The 19,394-nt window shown below is 47.0% G+C and overlaps 1 protein-coding gene across 2 annotated transcripts in view; it reads left to right on the top strand.

The window, feature by feature from the left end:
* KCNAB2 (potassium voltage-gated channel subfamily A regulatory beta subunit 2) overlaps positions 1 to 19,394 on the top strand; it is a 1,353,173-nt gene that overhangs the window by 171,745 nt on the left and 1,162,034 nt on the right. The window lies entirely within an intron of this gene.

The raw sequence follows: 19,394 nt of genomic DNA, 5'->3' as shown, positions 1-19,394 counted from the left end.
TGAAAGAGACACGTTAGTATTAGATTCCTTACCTTAGAATATCCCCAGGTGTCAGACTGGATCCGGAAACTTTTGCGTAGCAGTACCCTTGCGCGTCGGTAGGCGTCGTCTGCGGCTCCACGTCCGTCGTCGGCGTCGTGGGCGCCGTGATGACGTCGTCGGAGTACTTAGACGCCGCCTCCGTGTGCTGACGTCAGTTCTTCTTTTTTCCGCGCCAGCAAGCGCAGATCTGGAAAAAGCAGTAACCCTAGTCATTTTTTTACTAACTTTTTTGATCGCTTTTGATCATTTCTCGAAGTCTTTCGACTCCGATCGGTGCCGTAGGGATACCTGGTTTCAAGCACTGCGAGGATTGCGACCGCCTGATGTCGGTCACGGATCCGCACCGCCGGTGTTTAACTTGTCAGTTCTTCTTTTTTCCGCGCCAGCAAGCGCAGATCTGGAAAAAGCAGTAATCCTAGTCATTTTTTGACTAACTTTTTTGATCGCTTTTGATCATTTCTCGAAGTCTTTCGACTCCGATCGGTGCCGTAGGGATGCCTGGTTTCAAGCACTGCGAGGATTGTGACCGCCTGATGTCGGTCACGGATCCGCACCGCCGGTGTTTAACTTGTCTAGGCGTCGATCACGACGACAAGGCCTGCTCCGACTGCCGGGCCCTCTCTTCGAAAGCCAGGCGGGAGCGGTCCCGCAGGCGACTCGAACTCCGGCAGTAGGTCCCGCGCCGCGAGAGGTCTCGGTCCCATGGGAGGTCGAGGGACAGGTCGCGGGCTCGGAGCCACCACAGCTCCGAGAGTAGGCCGCACTCCTCCGGGTCGAAGTCGTCATCAGGTAAGAGGTACAAGAAGTCCAAGCGGCGTCATCACTCTTCGGACTCCCCCCGACGCTCGCACGATGCGGCCGGGGGTTCGGGTGACACCACCCACGCGGCTCCGTCGGAGTCGTGGGCGCCGCGTCCAGCCCCATACCCTACGGTCCCTGGGCTAAACGCGACGCCGGAGGAGATCGAGCGCTTCCTCATGGCCATGAGGAACCTCTCTCCTCCGACGGGCTCCGCGGCTTGTTCGGGCCCAGCGGACCCGTCTGGGACCCCTAGCGGGTCGGGGGGATCGGCCCCGACGCGGTCGAGTGCTGCGGCCCCGACGCCACCGGCGCCTTCGGGCCCGGCGCCGCAGGTTCCCACTATCCCGACGCCGCCGGCGCCTTCGGGCCCGGCGCCGAGGGGTTCAGTTGTTCCGGCGCCGCCGGCGCCTTCGGGCCCGGCGCCGCGGGACGCCGCTGGACCTCCTTCAGGATCTGGTTCGTCGCCGGTGGACCTTACGACCTCCCCGGCGTCGGACCCTCAGGTGTCGCCTCCGGCGCCGTCCTCGGGCGGCACCGTCCCCGGTTCCACCTTCGTTCCTGTTCCGGCGCCGGGACGGCCCCGATGGGCGCCGCTCCAGACGTCGTTTGGAGAGTTTCACTTCTATGAACAGGCCCCATTAGTTGAGAACCCTGAGTTTCAGGAGATGGGTGATGAGGAGGACTCGGAGGGGTCTGAGGACCCTCTGACCAGAGAATGTCAGTCTCATGAGGACTGGGCAGGAGACCTTGGAGAGGCCAGTGGCCTGGACACCTCTCCAGGCACTGGTTTTGTCTTCCCTCCTACCGTGGCTTCGGAGGAGGGGGCAACCTACAGTGTGGTGCTGATGAGGGCTGCCAAGGCCTTGGGCCTTGAGCTCCCCGTCGCGGCCGTGAGGACTAATCTCCTCACTGAGGTCCTTAAACCGCAGTCAAGCTCGGCCGAGCCTCTGCTGCCCTTTAATGAGGCCTTGACCGACGTTCTTCTGGGCACTTGGTCCAAGCCCGCTACGGGTTCGCCCGTAGATAGGAACGTGGCCAGACGCCACCGCCCAGCCCCGGGCGACCCATGTTTCCTGTCCACCCACCCCACCCCCGAGAGCCTGGTCATCCAGGCCTCCAATTCCCAGACCGCATTCCCGTCTGCCCCGCCGGACAGGGAATCCAAGAGGTATGAGCAGTATGGTAAAAAGATCTTCTCATCCCTTAGTCTGGGTCTGCGGTCTTCCAACACCGCATGCCTCCTGGGCCGTTACACCTACTCTCTGTGGGATACGGTCACGGAAGTGCTGCCAGAGTGTCCGTTGGAGGTACGGGCCAAACTCGGCCAAGCCCTTGTGGAGGGCCGGGATGCAGCCAAATATTCCATCCGGTGTGGGCTGGATACCACAGACTCACTGGGTAGAGCGATGGCAACGACGGTGGCGGTCAGACGCCACGCCTGGCTGAGGTCCGCCAACTTTTCGGCAGATGTCCAGAACACACTCATGGACATGCCGTTCGATGGCCGTCGCCTCTTTGGCGACAAAGCAGACCATGCGCTCGAGCGCTTTAAGGATTCCAGGACTACGGCCAAGTCCTTGGGCCTCTCGGCCCCGCGCCAGCAATCGGCTGCTTATCACTCCTTTCGTGGCCACGGAAGGGGTGCACCCACACGTTCCGCTAGCCACGCTCCGCAGGGCAATACCCAACGCGGTGGCGGCCGTGGTAACCGCCGTCCGGGCGGTAGGGATCAACGGCGAGGTCAGTCCACACCTTCCCCCGCAGCATCCGCCTCAAAACCCTCCTAGTCCGTGCTTTCAGGCCCATGTGACGCCAGTGGGGGGCAGGGTTCGCCATCACCACCTCCACTGGCGCACTGTCATTTCGGACAGGTGGGTGCTGCAAATCATCCGAAGGGGCTACTCCCTCCCCTTCGAGGCGACTCCTCCAGCCATGCCACCGCAGAACCACCGTGTATTGGGGGGATCATTTGCGACTTGTGCAGGAGGAAGTTACGGCCCTCTTGGCCAAGGGGGCCATCGAGCGCGTTCCTGGGCCAGAAGTAGGGTGTGGTTGCTACTCCCACTACTTTCTGGTACCCAAGAAGGGCAAAGGGGGCCTACGCCCTATCTTGGATCTGCGGAACGTCAACGGCTTCCTCCGGAAGGAGAAGTTCAAGATGCTGACACTGGCTCAGGTCTTAGCTGCCCTGGACCCAGGAGACTGGATGGTAGCGTTGGACTTGGAGGACGCTTATTTCCACATCCCCGTCCTGCCGGCCCACCGGCGGTTCACGGTTGGCCACGAGCACTTTCAGTTTACCGTGCTCCCCTTCGGCCTTACCAGCGCTCCACGGGTGTTCACAAAGGTGATGGCGGTGGTCGCAGCTCATCTGCGCAGGTTAGGGGTTTCAGTCTTCCCCTACCTCGACGAATGGCTGTTGAAGGCGGGCTCGCCCCAGACAGTCGTCAGCCACCTCCAGACTACGGCAGATCTCCTGCACCAGCTGGGGTTCTCCATCAATGTGCCAAAGTCACACCAGTGCCCCTCTCAGAAGCTCCTCTTCATCGGAGCGGTTCTAGACTCAGCGCAGTTTCGGGTTTATCCACCCGAACAGTGGGTCCGGGATATTCAGGCTCCGATTCCCATCTTTCAGCCGTTATCCCTGGTCTCGGTCAGGTTGACGCTGCGGCTTCTGGGGCTGATGGCCTCCTGCATCGTACTGGTGCATCACGCCAGGTGGCGGATGCGGGCTCTGCAGTGGGACCTGAAGTTTCAGTGGGCCCAGCATCAGGGCAACCTGTCCGACCACGTCCTGATCTCGGAGGGCACTGCGAGACAGCTGCAGTGGTTGCTCACGGACAGCGATTGGGTCAGCGGCAGATCCCTCTCCCTTCCCCAACCGGAGCACGTTGTTGTGATGGACGCGTCCCTCCAGGGCTGGGGAGGCCACATGGGAGAGGCGGAGATCAGAGGCCTCTGGTCTCCGGCGGAGGTCCGGCTCCACATCAACCTGTTGGAGTTACGGGCGATTCGTCTAGCACTGAAGGCATTCCTCCCCTCTGTCCGGGGTAGTGTAGTGCAGGTGTTCACGGACAACACCACCGCCATGTGGTACTGCAACAAACAGGGCGGGGTTGGGTCGTGGACCCTTTGCCAGGAGGCTCTGCGCCTTTGGCAATGGCTGGAACGCCAGGGCGTGACCCTGGTGGCTCAACACCTGGCAGGTTCTCTGACCGCCAGGGCGGACGAGCTCAGCCGTCGGTGCCTGATGGATCACGAATGGCGTCTGAACTCGGACGTGGCGCAAGGCCTCTTTCAGCAATGGGGAGAGCCTTGGTTAGATTTATTCGCCACCGAAGAGAACGCGCAATGTCATCAGTTCTGCGCGTTGGAATTTCCAAGGCGGCACTCGCTCGGAGACACTTTTCGTCGCGAGTGGAGTTGCGGTCTGTTGTACGCCTTTCTGCCTATACCACTTCTGCCCAGAGTGCTGAAGAAGATCAAGCGCGACCGGGCCCAAGTCATCCTTGTGGCTCCGGACTGGGCGAGAAGGTACTGGTATCCAGAGCTACTCAGTATGTCAGTCGATCCCCCGGTTCGTCTGCCTCTTCAGGAGGACCTTCTGTCGCAGCAGCAGGGGACGGTCCTCCACCCGAACCTGTCCAGTCTCCACCTCCATGCTTGGAGATTGAGCGGCGACAGTTGAGGCCATTTGACTTGCCTCCTGAAGTCTGTAATGTCATTCTGGCAGCCAGGCGTCCCTCCACAAAGTCGGTATACGCCTGCAGGTGGAACAGATTTGTGGCATGGTGCACAGCAAAGGCTGTGGATCCCCTTGCTGCCCCTCTTTCTGAGGTTCTTCTCTTCCTTCTTTCTCTTGCCCAGCAGGGCTCTGCTCTGGGCACTATCAAGGGCTACCTTTCTGCCCTTCCAGCCTTTCTCAGGCTGCCTGATCAACCTTCTTTGTTCAAGTCCCCTATTGTAAATAGATTTCTTAAGGGCATCACACACACGTTTCCTCCTGTTCCGTTTGTGATGCCTCAGTGGGACTTGAACCTGGTTCTTACGTTTCTGATGTGCGCTCCTTTTGAGCCACTTCACAACTGTCCTCTTCGCCTTCTGACTTTGAAGACTGCTTTCCTGGTTGCCATCACCTCTGCCAGGAGATTGAGTGAGCTCCAGGCCCTTTCTTGTACTCCACCTTTCCTTTCTGTCCATCCGGACAAAGTGGTGCTGCGTACCAAACCTTCTTTCCTGCCCAAGGTTGTCACGGCCTTCCACATCGGGCAGTCTATCACCTTGCCAACCTTCTTCCCGCCACCCCATCCCTCTAAAGAGGAAGAGCGGCTCCACCGTCTGGACCCAAAACGTGCGCTCTCATTTTATTTGGATCGCACACGCCAGTTCCGGGTGGATGACCAACTCTTTGTTGGTTACGTGGGTGCTAAGAAGGGGAAAGCGGTGCACAAGAGGACCATCTCCCGGTGGATCATCTTGTGTATCCAGGCATGCTACTCCTTGGCTAGGAAGGAGCCCCCTGTTGGATTGCGGGCTCATTCTACCCGAGCCACGGCGACTACCACTGCCCTGGGCAGGGGTGTGCCCTTACAAGACATCTGTCAGGCAGCTACGTGGGCATCGCTGCACACGTTTGCAAGACACTACTGCCTGGACAGCCAAGTCCGGAGGGATGGCTTCTTTGGCCGTTCCGTCCTCCAGGACTTTCTGGAGTGATTATTGGTTCGCAGACCCACCACCGGGGTTGGTATTGCTGGGGTATCTATTCTAAGGTAAGGAATCTAATACTAACGTGTCTCTTTCAGATGCACAAGTTACTACTTGTGTAACGATATATCTGTAAGAGACATTAGTTAGTATTAGATTCCTTACCGACCCACCCATCCTCCCCGTTCTGCGAACCAATATCTAGGGTTAGGGTTGTCCCCTTTCAGGGCCCTAGTTTCAATGGCACCAGTGTTGGTTTTTAACCCCTTCGCTGCTAGGCCTTTTCCCCTCCTGTGCTAAGGCTTTTTTTGGCGTTTTGTGGTAATGCGCGCTTAGGCCCTGGTAACGTTTTGACCACATAAGGTATCCACGCCAAATTTGCGTCCTTTTCTTCCAACATCATGTGGATTCTAAAGGCGCCCAGGGTTTGTGGATTCCCTTGGAGGGGTCCCAGAAATTAACCAAAATATAGTGATGTTTTTGTTTTTTTCAGAAAAATTGGAAAAACGGGCTGCAAATGAAAGCCTCTGGGTTTTTCCCTGAAAATGTTATCAAAAAAGGGTTTGTGAGGCTGAAATCTCCATTTTCTCAGCTTTTAGGGAATGACAGTCTTTTGTCAGAGAACCGACATTTTTCACACAGTTTTGGCATTTTTCTGGGACATAGCCTATTTTTGCTATTTTTAGAGCTTTCCACCTCCTTCCAGTTAATGGTAGAAATGAGTTTGAAAGCAATAATGGATCCTGGAAAGCTGTACATTTTCGAAAAGTAGACAAAATTCTGAATTCAGAAAGGGGTCATTTGTCTAAATCCATGAAGGTTTCTTTATAGAAACTAACAGTTAAATATTGGAATAATTGAAAATTTGTTGAAAAAAACAGCCTTTTGTCTCAACGTTTTCACCTATAACTTTTTCTAATTTTGACAGCTCTTGGAAAGCAATATACCGTTACATCCGTTAGACCTTCCTGGTTTTGGGGATATATAGGACTTGTAGTTTCACCAAGAACCCGACGAACCCAGATCCAAAAACTGAGCAGCAACTTGCAATGGTATTTTTTCATTTACTGGGTATAGAGCATTTTGTCTTGGAAAATGTATACATGGAAAAATCTGTATGAAAGACACCTATGTATTTCTGAATTGGGTACAAATTATAGAGTTCAGAAACAGTATATAATTGCACATTTTCAAAATTGGGAATACTCATACTAGCATGAGAATTATTGGTCATTTTTAAAAAAGATTTTTTTTTACACAATGTCTTTCATTGAAAGGGAGAAATGCATGAAAGCTCAATTGGTAATAACGTATATTTAACAAGGACCCCCTGAAGACATAGATAATGTAGTTCCTAGGTCAGGGTAAGAATCTCATATGACAAAAAACAACCTAGGCAACCTAAGATATGAAGGACAGTGATTGATGTGAAGGGACACAAGCTGACAATTATTCTGAAAGCACAATTTTATTCTCAAATTTAAAAACACAATAAACAGTGACAAAGAACAAGTTTAAAAGTATATTGATCAAAAATTATTACAGAGTAAAAATTCATAAATCTGAAATAGTGCATGAAATAATTTATACAATAACTAATACATAGTATGAAACAAAAAGAAACAAAGTGTAATCCAATATTAAAAAATGAGTGGCCTAATGGTTCTCTACGCGCGTTTCGGCGACCAGCGCCTTCTTCTGGAGTTGCCACGTGATTTTCTAAAAGAGTAGAAAAAGTCATACAAAAAATACAGTTATTTATAGCCAATGACCTGACATGTTAAAAGCAACTGTACTTTTCACCAATAATTCAGCCAGAGTGTGAACCCTTTCAATTTACTAAATGACATAGTGTATTTAGTAGAACTATTTAACCTTTGTTCATTTCCTTACCCATTCAATTCCTTTCAGTGGGGTATTAGTTAATTATATGTATTTACTATTCTCTGTTGAAAATGCGAGGTGGTTACAGAGAGTTAACAACCTAATTCTATTATTTCCCAAGACGTATCAGTCATTCTGGCTAAAATAGATAACTATTAGATATTAATTCATCGAATAAGTACTTACAAGTAGTAGTGAATGCGATTAGTACGGTGCAGATGATATGACGTATCGTATTGTTGTCTTTATAAAACCTCGAGGCAGTCTTTGATAAAGCTTAGAAAAGATTTCAAAATTATAGTCAATTATTAGGTTTCTTCGGGTAGACACATATTTCTTTAGAGGCTTTAGAGAGTCAAACATCTCCATGATTTTTTTAAAATAAATTAGAGAAATATAACACAAGTTCTTTTGTTCTGGTGATTTCATTTTTTAGTATTGTCTTGTTAGGAGGTACTCTTATTTCAAGTAGTTTAAATATTTTCAAACAACGATTTCTATTATTGAAGGAGGCATTTTGTTCAGAAAATATGACTGTTTAATTGTAAACAATGACATTACTACTAAGGGTATACATAAGACCCGACCATTAATTTTGCACAAAGACTGACACCTAACTAATAGGTTATTTCTTCCGTCATCTTTACACTGTTTGTGGACAATGTCAACTTGGTTATTCTTGCCCTGATACAGATATCACATCATGCTCATATTTTAACTTTCAATCGGATACAATGTCTTGATCGATCTCTCTGCGTTAAAAAAATTAGTAATAATGCAAGGGATAAATTTAGACAGGGCATGCATCTATGTCAATACGTATTATGGGTAAGTTCGACCTAACTTACCCTCAATTTATGCGACAAAGCTCATTGATTCTTTCAAAAGGATGTAATTGTTGGCGTCTTAACGGCGATGAATGATGGATCCCAAATATAGTTTTGATCAAATGTAGTATATTAAAAGATCTCCCTACCTAAAAAAGCACATTGGAGATAAGTTTGAGACGAGCCTGTATTTGAGACAGGAATGCATTAATGTCATGCAGTATTTCAAAGTCGGACTTACTCGACAATCGACGACAGGGCTCCTTCACTCACTTGAAGGGATGTGCAGACTTGCGTCTTGGTCCAGGGGGTGAATATTCTATTGGTTTATATCAATTAATATATTTTAAAAGATCTCCCTGCCTAAAGAAAATAAGAAGCGGATTTTAGAGTTAGATATACTGTCATTTTTTGGCGGTGGTTCAACTGTGGGGCCAAGCAGAGATTTAACTAAAGGGCAAGGCGAGTCCGCTGTAACTTACCCGGGAATAACCAGCAGGGCTCCTTAACTCCCTTGAAAAGATGCAAAAAATCGCGTTTTGTTCAGGGAGATGGGCGGCTCTTGACAAGTGTTTACATCGGTTGTTATTTTTGTATATGTAAGAAATCCCTGCCTGTAAACAAATATATATATGAGATAGGTTGTAGAAAGACTTATTCTCATTCATTAGCGGTGATTAAACTAGGGGGCAAGGCGGGTCAAATTTGACTTACCCGGTGATAGAAAGCAGGCTCCTTAGTTCACTCGAAGCACTGCAAGGACTCGCGTTTTGATAGGGGAGGCGGACGTATCTTGGATCAGATTTACGTCAATTAAAAATGTTATTCTAAAAGATCTCCCTGCCTATAGAAAAACACACAGAGGATGGTTTTAAGAAAAAAGACATATTCTTATTCTTTAGCGATGATTTAGCTAGGGGGCAGGGCGGATCTGGGATGGCTTACCCGAGGATAGACGGCAGGGCTCCTTGATTCCCTCGAGGTACCGCGCAGGCTACGTCTTGTGTCTCGACGGGTGGAGATGGTAAATGGGGTTTATCCGTGGGTCTCTCACTTTTATATTAGTAATTTTAGTCCAAATCACATCCAGCTGGAAAGATGTTTGTATTGCGAGAGGGAGAGGTAGGACTACTGTTACTAAGAGGTGCAGGGATCGAGGCTAAAGATAGATAATGGACTAACTAACTTCTGTTGTTTCAATCGATCCATGGCATCCATTACTAAGAGGTGCGAGGATCGCGACTGAAGGTAATTAATGGACTAACTAACTTCTGTTATAGGTCTAGCATTCGTGATAATGCGCTATTATATAAATTTATACCGAATGGGTTGGTCCGTGGTAGGAAATGGAGAGAAACTGATAAAAAGAAAGTGGAAAATTGGTATTGTTTAACACCAAAATGTTGGTGTGCTTACACATGTTGGGCCAAGGATACATATTTCTAGTGATTCAGATGTCATTTCCAATTTATGATTGAACTTGGCAGCAACTGGAAGGTGAAAATAATTTTCTTACAAAGGGGGGTGATTAGGGTGTGGAACAGCTCTTAAACAGACATAATTGTTTTTACTTATATAAGAAGTGTCCATTCTGTCCACAAGATTTGCCCCTTTCTTTGTGTTAGTGGTAATGAGCAATGTTAAATATAATTGACAAAAAGCTTTCATTTTTGGCAAGCGAACTCGACTTTTCCAGTGGTAATAATATTGATAAGTGGCGATTTTACTAATGAATGGCATGTTCCCATGGGATTTCGCTGTTCAATCCCTGACTGAAGGAGTTAAAAACAAAAATCCAAAAGACTTCTCTTTTTTTCCTGATTGCAGTACCACCATTGGAATCCGGGATATGTATTTTCTCTAGGATTCTCCACTTGAAGTCTTCTACACTATGTCCTTTTTCTAGGAAATGTTTCACCATCGGTGAGGTAATCTTTTTTGTTCTTATAGCAGAACGATGCTCACTGAGGCGGGTTTGGATCATGCGTGACGTTTCCCCTACATATCCTAAGAGGCAAGGACACTGTAAAAAGTATATCACATTGGTTGTTCTGCAGTTCCACATCTCTTTGGCTTTTGTTGTATGGCCATTGTGGGTGAATTCCTCTCCTCTCAGGATATTTCCACATGATGTACATGAAGAACAGGGAAAGGTTCCTCTCACAGGATTATTGTTTAGAATTGATCGTTGCGTCCAATTCTCTTCAACTGAGGTATTTTTAAAACGAGAATGGACTATGTATTCTTTGATATTTTTATTTCTTTTGTGGGCAAAGAGGGGTTTGGCCAATCTCTGTTCATTTGAGCAATTGCTGTTTAAAATATGCCAGTTAGAGTTTATTACGTGCTTCACTTTTGCATTGACCGTCGAGTGTTTAGTTATGCAGACTATTTGGTCCTTTTGTTTCGTTGATTTCGTTCTTAAAAGACAATCCCGGTCGTAAAACCGGGCTCTTTTGTAGGAGTGTCTCACTAGTCGGTGAGGGTACCCTCTTTCTATGAATTTTGATCTCATTATAGGAGCTTGTCGGTCAAAATCCGCCAGATTCGTACAATTACGTCTGACCCTTAAGAACTGAGAAAACGGGATGCTGTCTTTCTGTGTCGACGGATGGAAACTCTGGTAATGAAGCAACGTATTTCTGGCTGTCGGTTTTACATGTAGGTCAGTTATTAGGGTTCCAGCATCGTTTAGTATTTCAATGTCTAAGAACTCCACTTTTTCCTTACTAATGTGTGAAGTAAATTTCAGGTTGGGATTTGCCGCATTGATCCATAGAATGAACTCATCCAAGGTTTCTCTCCCATCGGTCCAGATAAAAAAGATTTCGTCAATATATCTGGACCAATGGGAGATGGATTCGAAGAAGGGGGCCACTTCGTTTTGGACGAATTCCTTCTCAAATGCAGCCATGAATATATTTGCTATTGAAGGGGCTACCGAAGCCCCCATGCTTACCCCCTTAATTTGGCGATAGATGTTATTTCCAAATTCAAATATATTTTCCGTTAGGACTATTTCTAGGCAAGCCAACAAGAAAGTTCTGGGACAAGGAATGTCATGGAGATCAATGAACCAGCCTGTCGTTTTCATTGCTTCTGCTAAAGGGATGTTACTATATAAGGACTCAACATCCATAGTTACTAATAAGTCATTGTTTGAATTGAAGCTAAGTCCTTCTGTTTTCTGTATCATGTCTCCTGTGTCTCTTATGTAGGATTCAATTTTTGGTATGTATGGACGTAAATAGTTATCAACAAACTTGGATAATGGTTCAGTTGCTGTACCTATGGTGGAGACAATAGGACGATAGGGCGGATTTAGAACATTTTTGTGTATCTTAGGGAGACCGTATACACATGCTATTTTCCCTTGGTTGTGGTTTAAAAAGTCAAACTCTTTTGTGGTAATGAATCCATTCTCTAGTGCCGATTTAGTCAGGGACATGATTTTTTTAGATAAGTTTATTGTTGAGTGAGTTCTAACAGGGGCATAGAAGGTGGGGTCATTGAGCATCTGGAGCATGTTGTTCTCATATTGAGAAGTGTCTAAAATAACGATGCCTCCTCCCTTATCGCATCCTTTGATTGTAAGGGCTTTATTCGTTGAAAAAGATATTAGGGCCTCATGTTCTTCTCTTCCTAGATTATAAATCGGTTTAGGGATGAATTTTAAGGCTTGATCTAGTTTCTTTAAAACCACCAACTCAAACGTTGCAACTTCGGGTCCCAGTTGTTCAAGGGAGGGACTGAATGTGGACGGTAGGCCAAGAGGTTTAATGATAGAATTTACTTCTTCCATGGTATCGTTCAAAGCAAAAAACTTTTTACGTCGAATTTTGCGGAAAAAGGAGATAATATCACTATATAACTCAAATAGATTGAGTGTAGAATGTGGGACGTAAGAGAGGCCTTTCGACAGTAATTTCGTGCTGTGTTCATCTAGTCTAATATTTGTCAAATTAAAAATTGGAATCACATTCCCGGTTTCCAATACTGTCTGTTCCTTGTTTCGCGAACAAATTGCGATTGTTCCTGTTGGTGGTGGTGTTGAGGTTGATAATTCCCTCTCGGCTGACTTTGGAAATGCACTCTGGGACGGCCCCGGCCTCTCCCTCGATTCCCTAAAAAAGGCTGTCTTCTGATGCCTCTATTTTGATTTTGGTTATAATTAGGGTCTGATTCATAATAATCAGAATTGGTTTCGTTCTCAGAGTCAGAGGTTTCAGAGAATGTATTTACACGTTGTTGTTGAGGATGTTCACCTGGTTCTGTTGCGTAATGGTTTTGCTTGTAGAAATCAGGTTTCAAATAAGGGTATGTATTTTCAATAGTGGCGTAACGTTTGTCTTTTAGTAATTTATCATTTTTTCTTTTCTCCAGGTAGCTGGAAAATGATTCTAGTTCTTTATTACAGTCTTCTATCTTTTTTATAGACTCTTCTACATCTGTAATAATTTTTGATCAATATACTTTTAAACTTGTTCTTTGTCACTGTTTATTGTGTTTTTAAATTTGAGAATAAAATTGTGCTTTCAGAATAATTGTCAGCTTGTGTCCCTTCACATCAATCACTGTCCTTCATATCTTAGGTTGCCTAGGTTGTTTTTTGTCATATGAGCTCAATTGGTAATAACAGTTGATTTACAAATCTGAATTACCCCAAGTCTCCCGATGATAAAAACGGTACCTCACTTGTGTGGGTCGGCCTTGTGCCTGCGACAGGAAACGGCGCAAAATGCAACGTGGTCACACCTAAATTTTGCAGTTACAAATTGACCCTTTTTTGGCAAAGTGCCTACCTGTAGTTTTTGCACCCTAGCTCTGCCGGCACCTAGGGAAACCTAGCAAACCTATAAATTTTTGAAAAGTAGACACCCAGGGGAATTCAGGATGGGGTGACTCGACTGCCTACCAAAACACATTTTCCTCACATTTCTGTGGTGGAAAGTTCTGGAATCTGCGTGGATCAACAAATTTCCACCCACCCAGCGTTCCCCCAGGTCTCCCGGAAACAATGGTACCTCACTTGCGTGGGTAGGCATAGTGGCTGCGACACGAAACAGCGCAAAACGCAACGTGGTCGCACCTCAATTTCCCAGTGAAATCTTGCGCTCTTTGGACAAAGAGACTACCTTTTGTTTTTGTGCCCAAGCTCTGTCAGCACCTAGGGAAACCTAGCAAACCTATACATTTTTGAAAAGTAGACACCCAGGGGAATTCAGGATGGGGTGACTCGACTGCCTACCACCAGGGTTTGTTACCCAGAATCCCTTGCAAACCTAAAAATTTGACAAAAAAAACACATTTTCCTCACATTTCTGTGGTGGAAAGTTCTGGAATCTGCGTGGATCAACAAATTTCCACCCACCCAGCGTTCCCACAGGTCTCCCGAAAAAAACGGTACCTCACTTGCGTGGGTAGGCATAGTGGCTGCAACAGGAAACGGTTCAAATCGTACGGTGGTGAATTTACAATACCCTATTGCAAAACGACCTTGATTTTTGGGGGGGGCACCTGAGTTTTTGGCCTGGGGCTCGGTGGTATTCTTTGGAAAGTACCAAACCCGAACAGTTCTGAAAACTAGACACCCGGGGGAGTCCAGGGAGGTATGGCATGTGTGGGTCCCCCAATGTTTTCCTACCCAGAACTCCTTGCAAACCTTAAAATTAGGTAAAAATATCACTTTTCCAAACTTTTTTGCGTGGGATCTCCGTGCCGGCAAAAATTTCCTACCACCCAGCGTTCCCCTTGTTCTCCCGAGTAAAAGGATACCTCACTTGTGTGGGTGCCCCAAAGCAGAACAGGCCAAAAATTAATTTTGAAAAAAGTAGTATTTAAGTTTTACAAGTGAAGCCCCCCTGCCTTAGTCACAGGCCTTTGGCCCACCCACACAAGTGAGGTATCATTTTACTCGGGAGAACAAGGGGAACGCTGGGTGGTAGTACATTTGTGCCGGAGCGAGATCCCACCCAAAAATGTATGGAAAGTGGGTTTTTTAACCTAAATTTAGGGTTTTCAGGGATGTCTGGGTAGGAAAACATTGGGGGACCCACGCATGCCATACCTCGCTGGACTCTCCCGGGTGTCTAGTTTTCAGAACTGTTTGGGTTTGGTAGTTTGCAAAGATGCCCGCCAAGCCCCTGGCCAAAAGCTCAGGTGACCCCCTCAAAAAATAAGATTGTTTTGCTAAAGGTAATTTTTTGGTCTCCACAGTACAAATTGGGCCTTTTCCTGTAGCAGCCACTATGCCTACCCACGCAAGTGAGGTACCATTTTTATCGGGAGACCTTGGGGAACGCTGGGTGGGAGGTAATTTGTGTGAGCCCAGTGATGCCACGCTTTCCCACACAAAAAAGTGTGAAAAAACTGATTTTTTTTCAGCTAAAATTGAGCTTTGCAAGGGATTCTGGGGAAAGGAACGTTGGAGGATTCACGCAAGCCATACCTCCTTGGAAGCCCCCGGGTGTCTACTTTTCAGAAATGTGTGGGTTTGGTAGGTTTCCCTAGATGGCCGTCTAGCACGGGGCCAAAAACCCAGGTAACCCCTCTTGCAAAAGCTGGTGGACTTGACATTGTCACCATGCAGAGTGACATCACCTCATTCATATGGAGGAACAAGACAGCAAGAATTTCTTGGAATAAGTTGAGGCGTCGTAGGGAGAAGGGGGGTTTGGCCGGCCCTGATATTCAAATCTATGCCTGGGCATTCCAGCTGACACATGCCCGAATATTATTTAAAACTCCATCAGATCAGGGAGTCGGCCACATGTTTTCAACACTGCTAAAATGTGAAGGTTTAAATCAGACGGGATTCTTATTTAAGTTTGGAGACCCAAAATTTTTTAAGAAAATTAAGTTGAAGACATTGCAAGGCCTGGCAAGAACTTGGTATAATATTAGAACCATTACCAAAATAGGCTATTTCTCTAACGGCTCTCCCATATGGGATCTTCCGGCTCCACCGGAGTGGACTAAAGATGCTCTGACAAGCCCGCTAAAAGATGCTGGGATCTTAACTTGGGGAGATTTGTTTTTTGAGGGGGAAATGCTCTCCTGGGAACATCTAGTGAGTAAGGTAGGCCCCAATCTCTCTAGACCTAAATATCTGCAGATCTCTAGCTGGGCGACAGCACACAAATCCGGCCCCACTCGCTGTCCACAACAATTATTGGGAGACAATAGTCAACTAGAATCTTCCTTACTGGATATTTCCCTAACAACAAAACAAGTTTCCCATTTTTATAACCTAATTTTAGAGGAAATAGACGGAGTATTACATCTTCCCGATCAACTATGGGGTTCACTATTGCCGGCGGTAAATCTAAAAGAAGTATGGAAGTCATCCTTCACTGTTCTATGGGACATTATTAAACCAGCCTGGCTGCGAAGAAACCATCTCTTTACCCTTCACAGGGCTTATTATTCTCCTCAGAGGTTGTCCAAATTTTCATCAGGCATTCCAGTAGTTTGCCCCCGTTGTGGTCAGGTGGCAGCCTCTGATGCTCATATGTTTTATGATTGCCCACATTTAACATCTTATTGGCAAGCAACAAACTAACATCTTCAACAGGCACTACTGTGAATATAGATCTAAGCCTGGTAATTTTTGGAGTGACGGACAAAAAACGCAGTGCAAACAACAACCTTTTGTTCTACTCAATCCTGGCGGCTCGACGGGAGATTTGTAGGCGTTGGAAAGAGGCATCCCCCCCGACACTACAAGACTGGAGTTCCTCCATACTTTCTATATCGAAATTAGATCTTTCTAGAGGTGGCAAACCAGAAAAAAGAGCTTTCTGGCTTAAACTTGATTGGTCTCAATAATCAAAACGTTTTTTTTTTCTTTTTTTTCTTCCCCAGTTCCAATGATTACGAAGCCATGTCGCACTCCTTTCGCTTATTCATGCTTGTCCTTTACAATTAAGGTCAATCCGTGGTATGAGTAGATAGTGGAATTTGGCTACTGGCAAGCATCATCCCAGGAGTATAAAAGGGTCTGTGATATATTGTGAAACTGACTTGGCTGTAGGGTCCTGGCACATCCTCGTAATGATTGACCCCTACCAGTCCTGCACTGAGACAGCATGTCTATTTCTCAAGTCACACCTTTCCTGGTCCGCGGTTTTGATGGACCTGCCATGGTTGAGATGAGGAACAAAAAAAAATGTAAAAAAAAAAAAAATGAAATGCTCTGTTAATAAATAAATGCATAAAAACCAAACCAGTGACTCGCAACTCGTGGGCTGTAAAGCCACGACAAGGCACCAACCGTTTTACAGGCCATTCACGCACCTTTCATACCTGATGTAAACCAGACCACTGACACCATCTGGAAGGAAAAGCAACACATTACAACAAAAACAATAAGGGACAAGGTACACCCTACTGCAGAAAGAGAAAACATTTTTTTTTACTGCAAAGCCATCTAATCCGCAAGCACACACACATACTGGTTGGATTTGGCACGAGGGTGAGTGATGATTCAGTACATACAATTGTATTCGCAAGTAATTTCACAAAAAATGAAATACACTGCGTATAATTGAAAGTATGATTAACTGAACCACTGACTCACAGCTCGTGAGCTGTAAAGCCACGTCAAGGCACCAACCTCTTTACAGGCCATTCATACACCTTTCGTACGTGTGACATATTCAAAACATTCACACCGCCAGCCGCGGACCCATCACATTTCAACACCCACACCAGCAAACAGCGCCATTCAAGGGCCCATCACTTTCATACGCCCACATTTCTGACACTGCAACTACACAAAATGATGGACTGCGTGGAGTGTCACTCAACTAGCAGTGTGTGTAGTGACCAACAGAAAGTAACTACTCACACACCGCCAGCCGAGCGCCAGTCCACCCACACCACCATCCAAGCACCAGACCATGCACACCGCCAGCCAAACACCACTCAGCGCACACCGACAGCCAAGCACAACTCCGTGCACAGACAGCCAAGTACCACTCCACACACACCACCAGCCAAGCGCCACTCCACACACACCGCCAGCCAAGCACCACTCCGTGCACAGACAGCTAAGCACCGCTCCACGCACACCATCCAGCCAAGTACCACTCCACACACACCGCCAGCCAAACACCACTCCACACACACCACCAGCCAAACACCACTCCATGCACAGACAGCCAAGTACCACTCCACGAACACCACCAGCCAAGCGCCACTCCACACACACCGCCAGCCAAGCACCACTCCGTGCACAGACAGCCAAGTACTACTCCACAAACACCACCAGCCAAGTGCAACTCCACACACACCGCCAGCCAAGCACCAGCCAGCACACAACACAAACACATTTAGAATTCTTTTTTTGAAAATAACACTAAACAAATGGAAATACCTACAAATCAGCTAACACAAATTCTTAAAATAAAAACTTTGCACTAATGCCAATCCTTGAAACAAACTAAAAATGTTTTACAGAATGCAGACCAGGCAATTCACTTTACAGCTCATTAAAACTCCCAAAACTTCTTTTGCGTGTGGTACGATTTAAAACAAGCTGACAGACACAATGCAGGCTTAGAAGGACAGTCAGGACAGTATATATGAGACTCCTTCCGCACGCCTCTTCGCCAACAGACTCTGCATCTTCTAGTCGGAAAGTCTCTTGCGGTAGTGGAAGGAATAGATTCAGGAAAGTGGCGATCTTTCAATCTAATTAACAACAAGGGGTGGTGATGGACAGAGTCTCTGAATTAAGCAGAAAACTCTCACCCAGTCAATAGATCAGGGCTAGATCCAACACCGTTTTTTAGCTCACTGCATCATCCCAGTTTCAGAACCTGGCTGTATGCAAATTAGTCTGTTCCTGTCCCAGTGCATGATGGGAACAGGGCAAACCAAACTACAAAGCCAATTCTTACACTGGAAAGGAAACAAGCTACCGGGGACCGGTTTCTGGCATTTCAGCCTCTTCGGCCCGGCTTGCTTGAATCCTGATGGTGCAGTGAGCAAGGGACTCATGCTCGAGCATACCCTTCCACGCTTAGGGTGGACAAAATAATTAACAACAAGGGGTGGTGATGGACAGAGTCTCTGAATTAAGCAGAAAACTCTCACCCAGTCAAGAGATCAGGGCTAGATCCAACACCGTTTTTTAGCTCACTGCATCATCCCAGTTTCAGAACCTGGCTGTATGCAAATTAGTCTGTTCCTGTCCCAGTGCATGATGGGAACAGGGCAAACCAAACTACAAAGCCAATTCTTACACTGGAAAGGAAACAAGCTACCGGGGACCGGTTTCTGGCATTTCAGCCTCTTCGGCCCGGCTTGCTTGAATCCTGATGGTGCAGTGAGCAAGGGACTCATGTCTGAGCATACCCTTCCACGCTTAGGGTGGACAAAATAATTAACAACAAGGGGTGGTGATGGACAGAGTCTCTGAATTAGGCAGAAAACTCTCACCCAGTCAAGAGATCAGGGCTAGATCCAACACCGTTTTTTAGCTCACTGCATCATCCCAGTTTCAGAACCTGGCTGTATGCAAATTAGTCTGTTCCTGTCCCAGTGCATGATGGGAACAGGGCAAACCAAACTACAAAGCCAATTCTTACACTGGAAAGGAAACAAGCTACCGGGGACCGGTTTCTGGCATTTCAGCCTCTTCGGCCCGGCTTGCTTGAATCCTGATGGTGCAGTGAGCAAGGGACTAATGTCTGAGCATACCCTTCCACGCTTAGGGTGGACAAAATAATTAACAACAAGGGGTGGTGATGGACAGAGTCTCTGAATTAAGCAGAAAACTCTCACCCAGTCAAGAGATCAGGGCTAGATCCAACACCGTTTTTTAGCTCCCTGCATCATCCCAGTTTCAGAACCTGTCTGTATGCAAATTAGTCTGTTCCTGTCCCAGTGCATGATGGGAACAGGACAAACCAAACTACAAAGCCAATTCTTATACTGGAAAGGAAACAAGCTACCGGGGACCGGTTTCTGGCATTTCAGCCTCTTCGGCCCGGCTTGCTTGAATCCTGATGGTGCAGTGAGCAAGGGACTCATGTCTGAGCATACCCTTCCACGCTTAGGGTGGACAAATTAATTAACAACAAGGGGTGGTGATGGACAGAGTCTCTGAATTAAGCAGAAAACTCTCAC

Source organism: Lissotriton helveticus, chromosome 5_1, assembly GCF_964261635.1.
Source record: "Lissotriton helveticus chromosome 5_1, aLisHel1.1, whole genome shotgun sequence".
Lineage (NCBI taxonomy): Eukaryota > Metazoa > Chordata > Amphibia > Caudata > Salamandridae > Lissotriton > Lissotriton helveticus.
This window is presented reverse-complemented; position numbering and strand designations above follow the sequence as displayed.